Genomic DNA, 9,241 nt, shown 5'->3' with positions numbered 1-9,241 from the left:
TACCAACCTTAGATTTGCCTTTGTCAATACAAGGCCTAAGGTTGATCTCTCCTTCTTCAATCTCCGAGGTGAAGGGTTGACTTGAGAACTCAAGATAAATATCAGGAGTCTCAATTTTTGTTTCAGTCGACTCATCTGGTAATGATCCCGACTTAACACTTGTGCAAGGGGTATTTGAATCCCCCGCTACAGGTATAGAGTCTTGTACTCGAAAACTCTCCATTTGAGAAACCAGTGGCTTCTCAATGCCTTGGAGGATAGGTCTTTGCATTACATACCACAACTGAGTATATGCCTGTAAACATCCTGTAATTCGATCAGATACAATTCTCTTATCAGCTTGTTGTAACCTTCCCGCAACTTCTGCGTTAACGGCCAACTTGTTGAACTCGGTTTGAAGCATTTCAAGGTGTTCCCTCAAATGCCTCTGCATCTTGATAATAACATCTATGTTAATGTTGTCCATCTCTTATTAAAAAATCTGAGGGTGCTGTTTTGTCCCTTGCTGCTTCTGATATCTAACAATAGTTAGATGCCCTTGTGTATATTCCAAAATATTGGAATAATCCTTGTAAATTATTTTTCTCGAACATAAGTTCGGATTCATAATTTTTTCGAAATTCTCCTTCTCATACATTCAGTTACTAGAAAAATAAAATTTGTGTTTGAAATAAATCAACCTTTGGCTCTGATACCATTTTCGGAAAACACGGGATCAAATTAAATAAAATAGGGAATAAAGGTAATATGGGTATTTAGATAAGCTTTTTCTCTCTCCAGAGAGTTATGAACAAAATGAATTTGGTTTGGGGACTGATTCTCCCCTTTTTCTTTCACAACATGTTTGCCTAATTGTATTTCCGCTTTTGGGTCAGATCTAACCCATATGACTATATATTTTACAAGGTTCTAAAAAGCGTAAGGCGTCTCGAAAAACAAAAAAATCTCAAAATTACAATCTTTATTTGTTTTTGCAAGTAGAACACATTAAAAATTACTAAATATTTGTTAAATCATTGTCAGACACGTTTAATCATAATTAAAATTTTAAAAAAACATCTAAATTATAAACCTAATTTATTATTTTAAAATAAAAACACACTTTATAAAAAATAAACAGATGCGATTATTTGTATTTAAGCGCACTTAATTAAACGCTTTAATTATGCTTAATTTGATCAAACTATAGTTTGACCGCTTTTTTCCGCTTTTCTCCGAAGTGGGGCGTTTTGTGGAGCTTCAAGCTTAAACACGTTTAAACGGAGCTTAAACAGACTTTTTAGAACTATGATATTTAACCATCTTTATATTGGCAGAAGGGTAATTGACTTATCCCTTGGAAGAGACATCAATAAAATGGTGAGATAAATTCATCTCAAAATCAACACTTTTATAAGAAAAATTACAATTCATTGTTGTAACTTGGATATTTTCCATTTTTTGTGCTTTGTCTGATAAGTTAAATGTTGTTTTCACTTTTAGACTTTAGTGTGGCACCGGAACCGGAGATCGATGATGTGACATCGAAAATTGTTGACATGATGACACCATATATACATATACATACATATATATATATATATATATATATATGTATGTATATATATAACCTACACTCGCAGCTGTACTCACCATCTAAATCCATTGTTTGCGAAATGTTATCGGGTAGAAATCGGTTCACTAAAATAGGCAATCGTTATCATGTTCTAATAACGAGCATGATGAGACTCTAAGGTAGGATTGTTCATACAGAGGTAGAAAGGATCACACTTGATCGATTATGAAACACATTCGAACTATATAAAATCTTATTTATAGGGAATCGTATGGAATATTTGTAGATACGGTCAACCATGCCTTAAAGAATGGGTTTGTCCATAGGATGCGAAACTCCAATCTTGTGCGATTATGGAGACGATCGTTTGAGGAGTATGATTCAATGGCCTTCCTATCGAGTCGAGTCTAGTCCAAGTAACACTTATACTTGAGCTCAACTCCGGAAACAAATTCAATAATCAAGCTCAAGCTTGGTGGAGTAAATTTTCAAGTTTGAACTTGATTCAACTCAAACTTGATCAATCTTGGGCTCAATTTCAAACAACTAGTGATCTCATCGGTCGGTCGTCGGAGATCGACTGTAAAGCTTGCGTTCATGGTCGAGGAAAAGCTAATCTATCATACCCTTCTCCTCGATCAGCCTACGCTTCTTTTATTTGTGTTTGCATTTGGAACATTTTGGGTAGGGAGCTTACTTTCCTTTCTAAATGAATTTGGCTATAAAAACCCGAAAGAAATTTGATTTCTAACGCATTCCAACAATTAAATGCTGAATTTTAATTCAAAAATCATGAATAACTTTCTTTCACAAGAAAAATATCACAAAATTAAACAAAGAAAGACTTCAGTAGTTTCCTGTCAATTAGCAAACAGAGACTCATCGATTTGAATCTTGATCACCTCACCGTCATCGTACTTATCCTTCCTCGGCGGCAACGGCGGCGCCGCCACCCTCGGCGGCCCTCTACCTTTACTCTTATCCTTCGGCCTCGCCTTCTCGCAGAATACCACAACACTCAAAAAATATCAAATCAAATAAAACAAAGAATATCAGTCAGCGGGGGGGTGGAGAAACTCACAAAGGAGTGCTTGAACCTCTTCCCTCTGGCAGTCTTCTTGTCCCCTCTACCGCAGTAGACTGTAAAATCAAAAACTCAAGCACAAATTACACACAGAAACACAAGCGGGAATGTGCGTGGAAAATGGTTGAACTCACTGAAAGGGTGCGGATGCGGATGCGGATGCGGATGCGGAGATGGGGCATGCCGTTGCGGGAACTGGGAACAAAGGGGTGTGGATTAGGGTTTCGGATTTGGATGACGAGAGATTGGGGGAGAGCTTGAAGGATTGGGCAGCCATGGGAGTAGCTCCGAGGAGAAGAGAAGCCATTTTCAAGAATGAAATTTGTGGGTTACAGGGGATTTTGCTGCGGATAAGTTTGGGATCGGAACGGCGTCGTTTCGTTGAGGTTGATGAATTGACTTTTCAACCTTTGGGGAAATTTGGACTCTCACTTAATTTGTGTTTTTAATTTATTTTCTACCCCATAAAATAAAGAGATGTGCATACATCTTGATCTTGTGAAATTGCTTGGTTTCTAAGAAACATAATGTAACATATTAGGAGTGCAACAAAATCAATTTGGGTTTATTACCCAAGTTTGTTTTTCTTTTAAGTGATTAATTAGTTTAAATTTAGAACGAAATCATCTGTTATACTCCTCTACTAGTAGATAATGATGAAAACGAGTCGAGCGAAGCAGTATCAGGCTCAAACTCAACTAGTTTAACGTATATATAAGCTCGAGTTCAACTCAAGCTCGATTCGAGAAATTATCATGAGTCTCAAGCTCGGCTCGTTTTAAACTTGTGAATAGTTCGAGCTCGGTTCGTTAATAACACATTTATCATGTTTAATGAGTCTGGTTCGAGTTATTTGAGCATTATAAGCCAAAACACAGTATATATTTAGGTTCGAGGTTGGCTCAATAAAATCGTCGAGCTCGAACTCGGCTCGATAAGCTTAAAGAATAATATCAAACAAGTTTTATCAAACTGATATCCGAATAGCTCACGATCGACTTGATTCGTTTACATCCTTAGTCACATAAATATCTATGTTGGGGCATTGCTCACTAGAAAACTCCTAGTCCAAGTTAATATGTTTATATATTTAAATATATTGTGTGATTTATAAGGCTTCAAATGCTTATTCGCAGTAAAGTCAAATGCTTGATTATGTGTTCATCTTACTTTGACGGACTATACCTTCTCGTGGAACAAAAATAACAAATTTACTGAAGAAAAAGTTTAAATTGAAGCCAATCAGGCTGGTTTATTAAAATAAAGATAACCAATCTCAAATCTCTAAGTAGGTACAAGTAGCTGAATTTTCATATTTTCAACATTCTATTATGTATGCACCAACAAATTCATCGAATACATAGTCCTAAGTTCATTACTTCCGAAAAAATATGAATAAATAAAGAAGTAATCAGTATCAATAATGAATATAACATTTATTACGGAGAAAGAGAATTGAGAAATTTTATTTCTATTATTCAAGAATGATCACTTGTACAAAGTGTATCCAAGTTCTTTTATACAAGTTAACCGCCTAACTGCTAATTAACCAACTAATTAACAGCTTAACGCTAATTCCTAGCTAACTACTAATTATTAGCTAATATCCCCCCCTCAAGGTGGACTGTAAATGTTCTTTACAGCCATCTTGGACAATAAAGGTGAAAGTTTCGATGCAGGTAGTGGTTTGGTGAACATGTCGGCAAGTTGAAGATGTGACCGAATGGGCAGCAACTTGATCGATCCATCCTTGAGCTTATCCCGAATAAAATGACAATCGATTTCAATGTGTTTGGTGCGTTCATGAAAGACGGGGTTGGAAGCTAGATGAATGGCAGACTGATTGTCGCAATAGATAATTGCGGGAGTAGAAATTTGAATTTGGAGATCCTTGAGCAACTGAGTAAGCCACAACACCTCGCTGGTTGTAGTGGCCAATGCTCGATATTCAGCTTCTGTTGAGGACCTAGATACAGTTATCTGCTTCTTTGTTTTCCACGAAATCAAAGCATCGCCAAGGAAGACACAAAAACCAGATACTGACTTCCTGGTGTCGGGGCAACCAGCCCAATCCGCATCAAAGAAAGCTCGCAAACAACTAGGAGATGAAGAAGAAAAGAAGATACCTTGTCCTGGAGTCGCCTTGAGATAACGGAGGATGTGATGTATGGCATTCAGATGAGAAGTGTATGGTTTGGAGACAAATTGACTTAACTTGTGGACTGGGTATATAATATCTGGTCTGGAGAGAGTAAGATACAAGAGACGACCAATAAGACGTCGATATTGGGTAATGTCAAGAAGTGGTTCACCATCTGTGGAAGCAAGCTTAACCCGTGAGTCCATGGGTTCAGTAGCAGGTTTGCAAGCCAAAAAACCTGTATCTTCAAGCAAATGAAGCGTATATTTGCGTTGGGAAAAATAAATTCCTTGTGCAGACCTTGCTACCTCGAGACCAATGAAGTATTTAAGATCCCCCAAGTCCTTGAGTTTGAACTTTTGTTTGAGAACAGCTTTTAGTTCCTGAATTAAGATGGCAGAGGGTCCCGCAATGATAATATCATCGACATAGACGAGCAGTGATAAAAAAGAAGATCCGGAGCCTTTGGTGAAGAGTGTATAATCTGAATGTGATTGTACAAAACCAGAATCAAGTAAAGCCTCAGAAAATTTGGTGTACCATTGCCGTGATGCTTGCCGAAGCCCATATATGGATTTATGTAGTTTACATACAAGCCGTGAGGATGTCTTAGGCTGCGGAAGATTGAAAGTGTACCCAAGTGGAAGATCCATGTACACTTCTTCAGACAAATCACCATTGAGAAAAGCATTATTAATATCCAATTGAGTCAAATACCAGTTGTTGCTAGCTGCCAGGGCCAGGAGGACCTTGATTGTTGCAAGCTTTGCGACTGGAGAAAAAGTATCAAAGAAATCTACACCCTCGCATTGTGTATATCCCTTAGCAACTAATCGAGCTTTATGGCGATCCACTGAGCCATCAGGCTTGTGCTTAATTTTATAAACCCAACGACAACCAATAGGACGTTTTCCTGAAGGAAGTGGAACCACTGACCAAGTACGATTTGCTTCCATGGCATCAAGTTCATCTTTCATGGCTGCCCTCCAAGGAGAAAGCTGTACAGCTTCATGGAAAAATTGAGGCTCAAGGTGAGTGGAAATATTGAGGACGAACTCTTTGTATGGTTGAGATAAAGACTGATATGAGACATATTGATGCATAGGAAATGAATTGGCAGTAGGTGGTGAACAAATGTGCTGTAACATGTGACAATGATATTCACGAAGATATGAAGGTTGCCGAGAGATCCTGGAAGAGACTCGAGTGGAGACCATGGGCACATGGCTTCCCGAAGAAACCTGTGTGTCCGAGAGAGATAACTCGTTGCTCTCAAGACGACCATTCGCAATTGATGGCGAACAGTCATTTTCATTGCTTATTGAATCAATAATGTCAATAGGTGCAGGCTTAGGAATTATTGTGTGTGGAAATGGATCAACAGAGATATCACCTTGGAGAGCTGATTGAAAAGGAAATATTGATTCATGGAACGTCACATCACGGGAAATGAATATCTCCTTGTTATTAAGATCAAACAACTTGTATCCCTTTACACCTGGAGGATATCCCAAGAATACACAGATGCGAGCTCTTGGAAGAAACTTCGCACGGTGAGCTGATAAAGTAGCAGCAAAAACAAGACAACCAAACACTTTGAGATGGGAGTAGTCGACTTGTTTGCAATATAGGAGCTCATATGGTGACTTGTAATGTGTCCTACTGGAGGGAACACGATTGATCAAATAAGTGGCCGTTAAGATGCAATCGCTCCAGAATTTAATTGGAACATGGGACTGGAATAATAAGGCACGAGCAACATTGAGGAGATGCTGGTGTTTCCTCTCCACCACCAAGTTCTGCTGAGGAGTCTGTACACAAGAAAACTGATGAAATATCCCTTGCTGCTGAAAAAACTCGGTGAACTGTAGTTCTTTGGCGTTATCTGTACGGAACGCCTTAATTTTCTTGGCAAACTGAGTTTCAATTAAAGCACAGAATCTAGGAACAATATTTTGGGCTTCAGACTTATGTTGGAGGAGAAAAACCCATGTAAACCTTGTGCAATCATCAACTAAAGTCAAAAAATATCGTTGATTATTATACGTGGGTACATGATATGGTTCCCAAATGTCACAATGAATCAGATCAAAAGCACAAGAAGTCACATTATGCAAAGAAACAAATGGTAATCTCTTGTATTTTGCTAAAGAACAAATAGAACAGGGCAAACCACCCGATGTAAAAGTAGCATCTAGATGTAAATTTTGTTGTAAATTCTGTAAGACTTTCATGGATGGATGTCCCAGCCTGCTATGCCAAAGTTGATGGCCTACTTGGTTAACCAGAATCTCTGAAAATGAAGAAGCAGTGTCCAGAACGTAGAGTCCTGCGATCAACTTACCCTTGTCAATCATCCTCTTTGGTGACTGTCCCTGAATGATAAAGGAGTCACGATAGAAATTGATCACAGTGTTTGTGTTGGCAATCATATAGCTTACAGACAGCAGATTAAACTTGAACTCCGGTATGTAAAGCACATCTAGAAGAACCAGAGAAGGTCCTAAGCGAATGTCACCACAAAAATTGACATTAATTGTGCTGTGATCCGGTAAAGTGACTCTTGAATTGTTCACCGCTTTAAGAGAAATGAAAGCATCGGCATTGGAACATATATGCCTAGAAGCTCCAGAATCGACAATCCAACATGAAGATGAATTGAATCCATTTGGGACTGAAATTGAGAAACAAGTACCTGGAACAGTGATGAGGTTTGTACTGTCTGGAATCTCATCATCCTTGTCAGTGGCAGCAAAATGTTGAACGAACATAGTCATCAAATGTTCCATTTGAGTCTTGTTAAAGTTCTTGAAGACATTTTGATGCGTGGAGTTAGAAGTAGCCTCATGATTTTCAGATGGAAAGTGTTGCGCAGAAGCTTGGTTAGTTGCTGCTGCTGAACCTCGATGTTGTTGTTTGGGTCGATGCTTGTAGCCTGGTGGATATCCATGTATTTTGTAGCATGTCTCAACCGTGTGGCCAGGGACATTGCATGAAGTGCAATACGGTCTCCCCCTCTGAAATCGTTGAGGAGCTCGATTTGAACCTTGCATTTGAGATTGGTCATTTCTGATCACAAAAGCCATGCTATTGTTCGAAGTAATGCTATTGGACAAATGTCCAATATTCCTTTGACGTTCTTCTTGTACAACTAAAGCAAACACTCGATTTATTGGAGGCAGAGGATCAAGTAAAAGTATTTGGCTTCTAACATGAGCAAATGAGTCATTCAAACCCATGAGAAACAGCATAGTGTAATCCATTTGCACAAATGCCTCATTCTGACACCATCACACGTACATGTTCCACATTCACACACTGGGCGAAATTGGTTCAATTCCTCCCAAAGAGCCTTAAGTTTAGGGAAGTAGACACTCACCTGATCTTGATCTTGACGAAGACTTGATATATCTCTGCGAATTTGAAAGAGACGTGGTCCATTACTCTGCTGAAAGCGATCCTTGAGATCATTCCATATTTCTTTGGCTGATTCCGCATACAATACGCTAGCCGAGATTTCCTTGGAAACCGAATTCAGCAACCAAGATATGACTATGTTGTTGTTGCGAGTCCAAGCACTTACCAATGCAATCTCCGAAGGCTTAGAAATTGATCCATCAATAAACCCCAGCTTGTTTTTGACAGAGAGTGCGATTTTCATTGCTCGACTCCATGAAGCAAAATTATCACCTGTTAACTGCTGCGAAACAAGTATAAGACCTGGATTATCCGAGTGATGGAGGAAATATGGACTCAAAGGATCGTCAATAGCCGATCGACCTGGTAATGGCCACGCAGAAGAAACCGTGTTCGCCATGAATGACTAAGAAATCGACAAAACGAAGGAATCAATTTGAAGACCAAAATCTCAAAATCGGAAAGGCGATCTGTGAATTCAGGTCACAGATCTTGACCAGCAACGAACACCGATCGGAAATCTTCGCGGAAGCACCGCTCTGATACCATATTACGGAGAAAGAGAATTGAGAAATTTTATTTCTATTATTCAAGAATGATCACTTGTACAGAGTGTATCCAAGTTCTTTTATACAAGTTAACCGCGTAACTGCTAATTAACCAACTAATTAACAGCTTAACGCTAATTCCTAGCTAACTACTAATTATTAGCTAATAACATTCCCTAACGTCGTGTCAAAAAACTTGTTAAACAATGAACAAAAGTATTCTATTGGGACCGTAAGTTAGAAAACCGTCACTAACACCTAATTTTTTTGTAGTGAGAAATTGTGGCTAAGGTAGGAGACTCATGCCTAAGGGTTTGTTTAGTCGAGTATGGACGTTAACTTCCTCAAAGACAATCAGTTTCTTTTTATTTTCAATGACGAGGAAAATATTGCCGGCGTCATAGAATCAAACCAAATATGCATATTCGACTCTTAATAGATTCATATTTCAAAACCAAAAGTTGTCTCATGTGACCTTGGAAGATGCTTGAATGTTG

At 38.6% G+C, this 9,241-nt stretch overlaps 1 long non-coding RNA gene across 1 annotated transcript; it reads right to left on the bottom strand.

Moving 5' to 3' along the window:
- Window positions 1-2,280: 2,280 nt before the first annotated feature.
- On the bottom strand, window positions 2,281-3,068 carry LOC140807554 (uncharacterized). Its single transcript, XR_012112716.1, has 3 exons — window positions 2,774-3,068; window positions 2,637-2,695; window positions 2,281-2,550 (listed from the first exon to the last, which is right to left on the bottom strand). It is a non-coding gene; the product is annotated as an uncharacterized lncRNA (long non-coding RNA).
- Window positions 3,069-9,241: the final 6,173 nt, after the last annotated feature.

This window comes from Primulina eburnea, chromosome 12, assembly GCF_022965805.1.
Source record: "Primulina eburnea isolate SZY01 chromosome 12, ASM2296580v1, whole genome shotgun sequence".
NCBI classification, from domain to species: Eukaryota; Viridiplantae; Streptophyta; class Magnoliopsida; order Lamiales; family Gesneriaceae; genus Primulina; species Primulina eburnea.
Note: the sequence above shows the minus strand (reverse complement) of the source record. Positions and strands in the feature narration are given on the sequence as shown.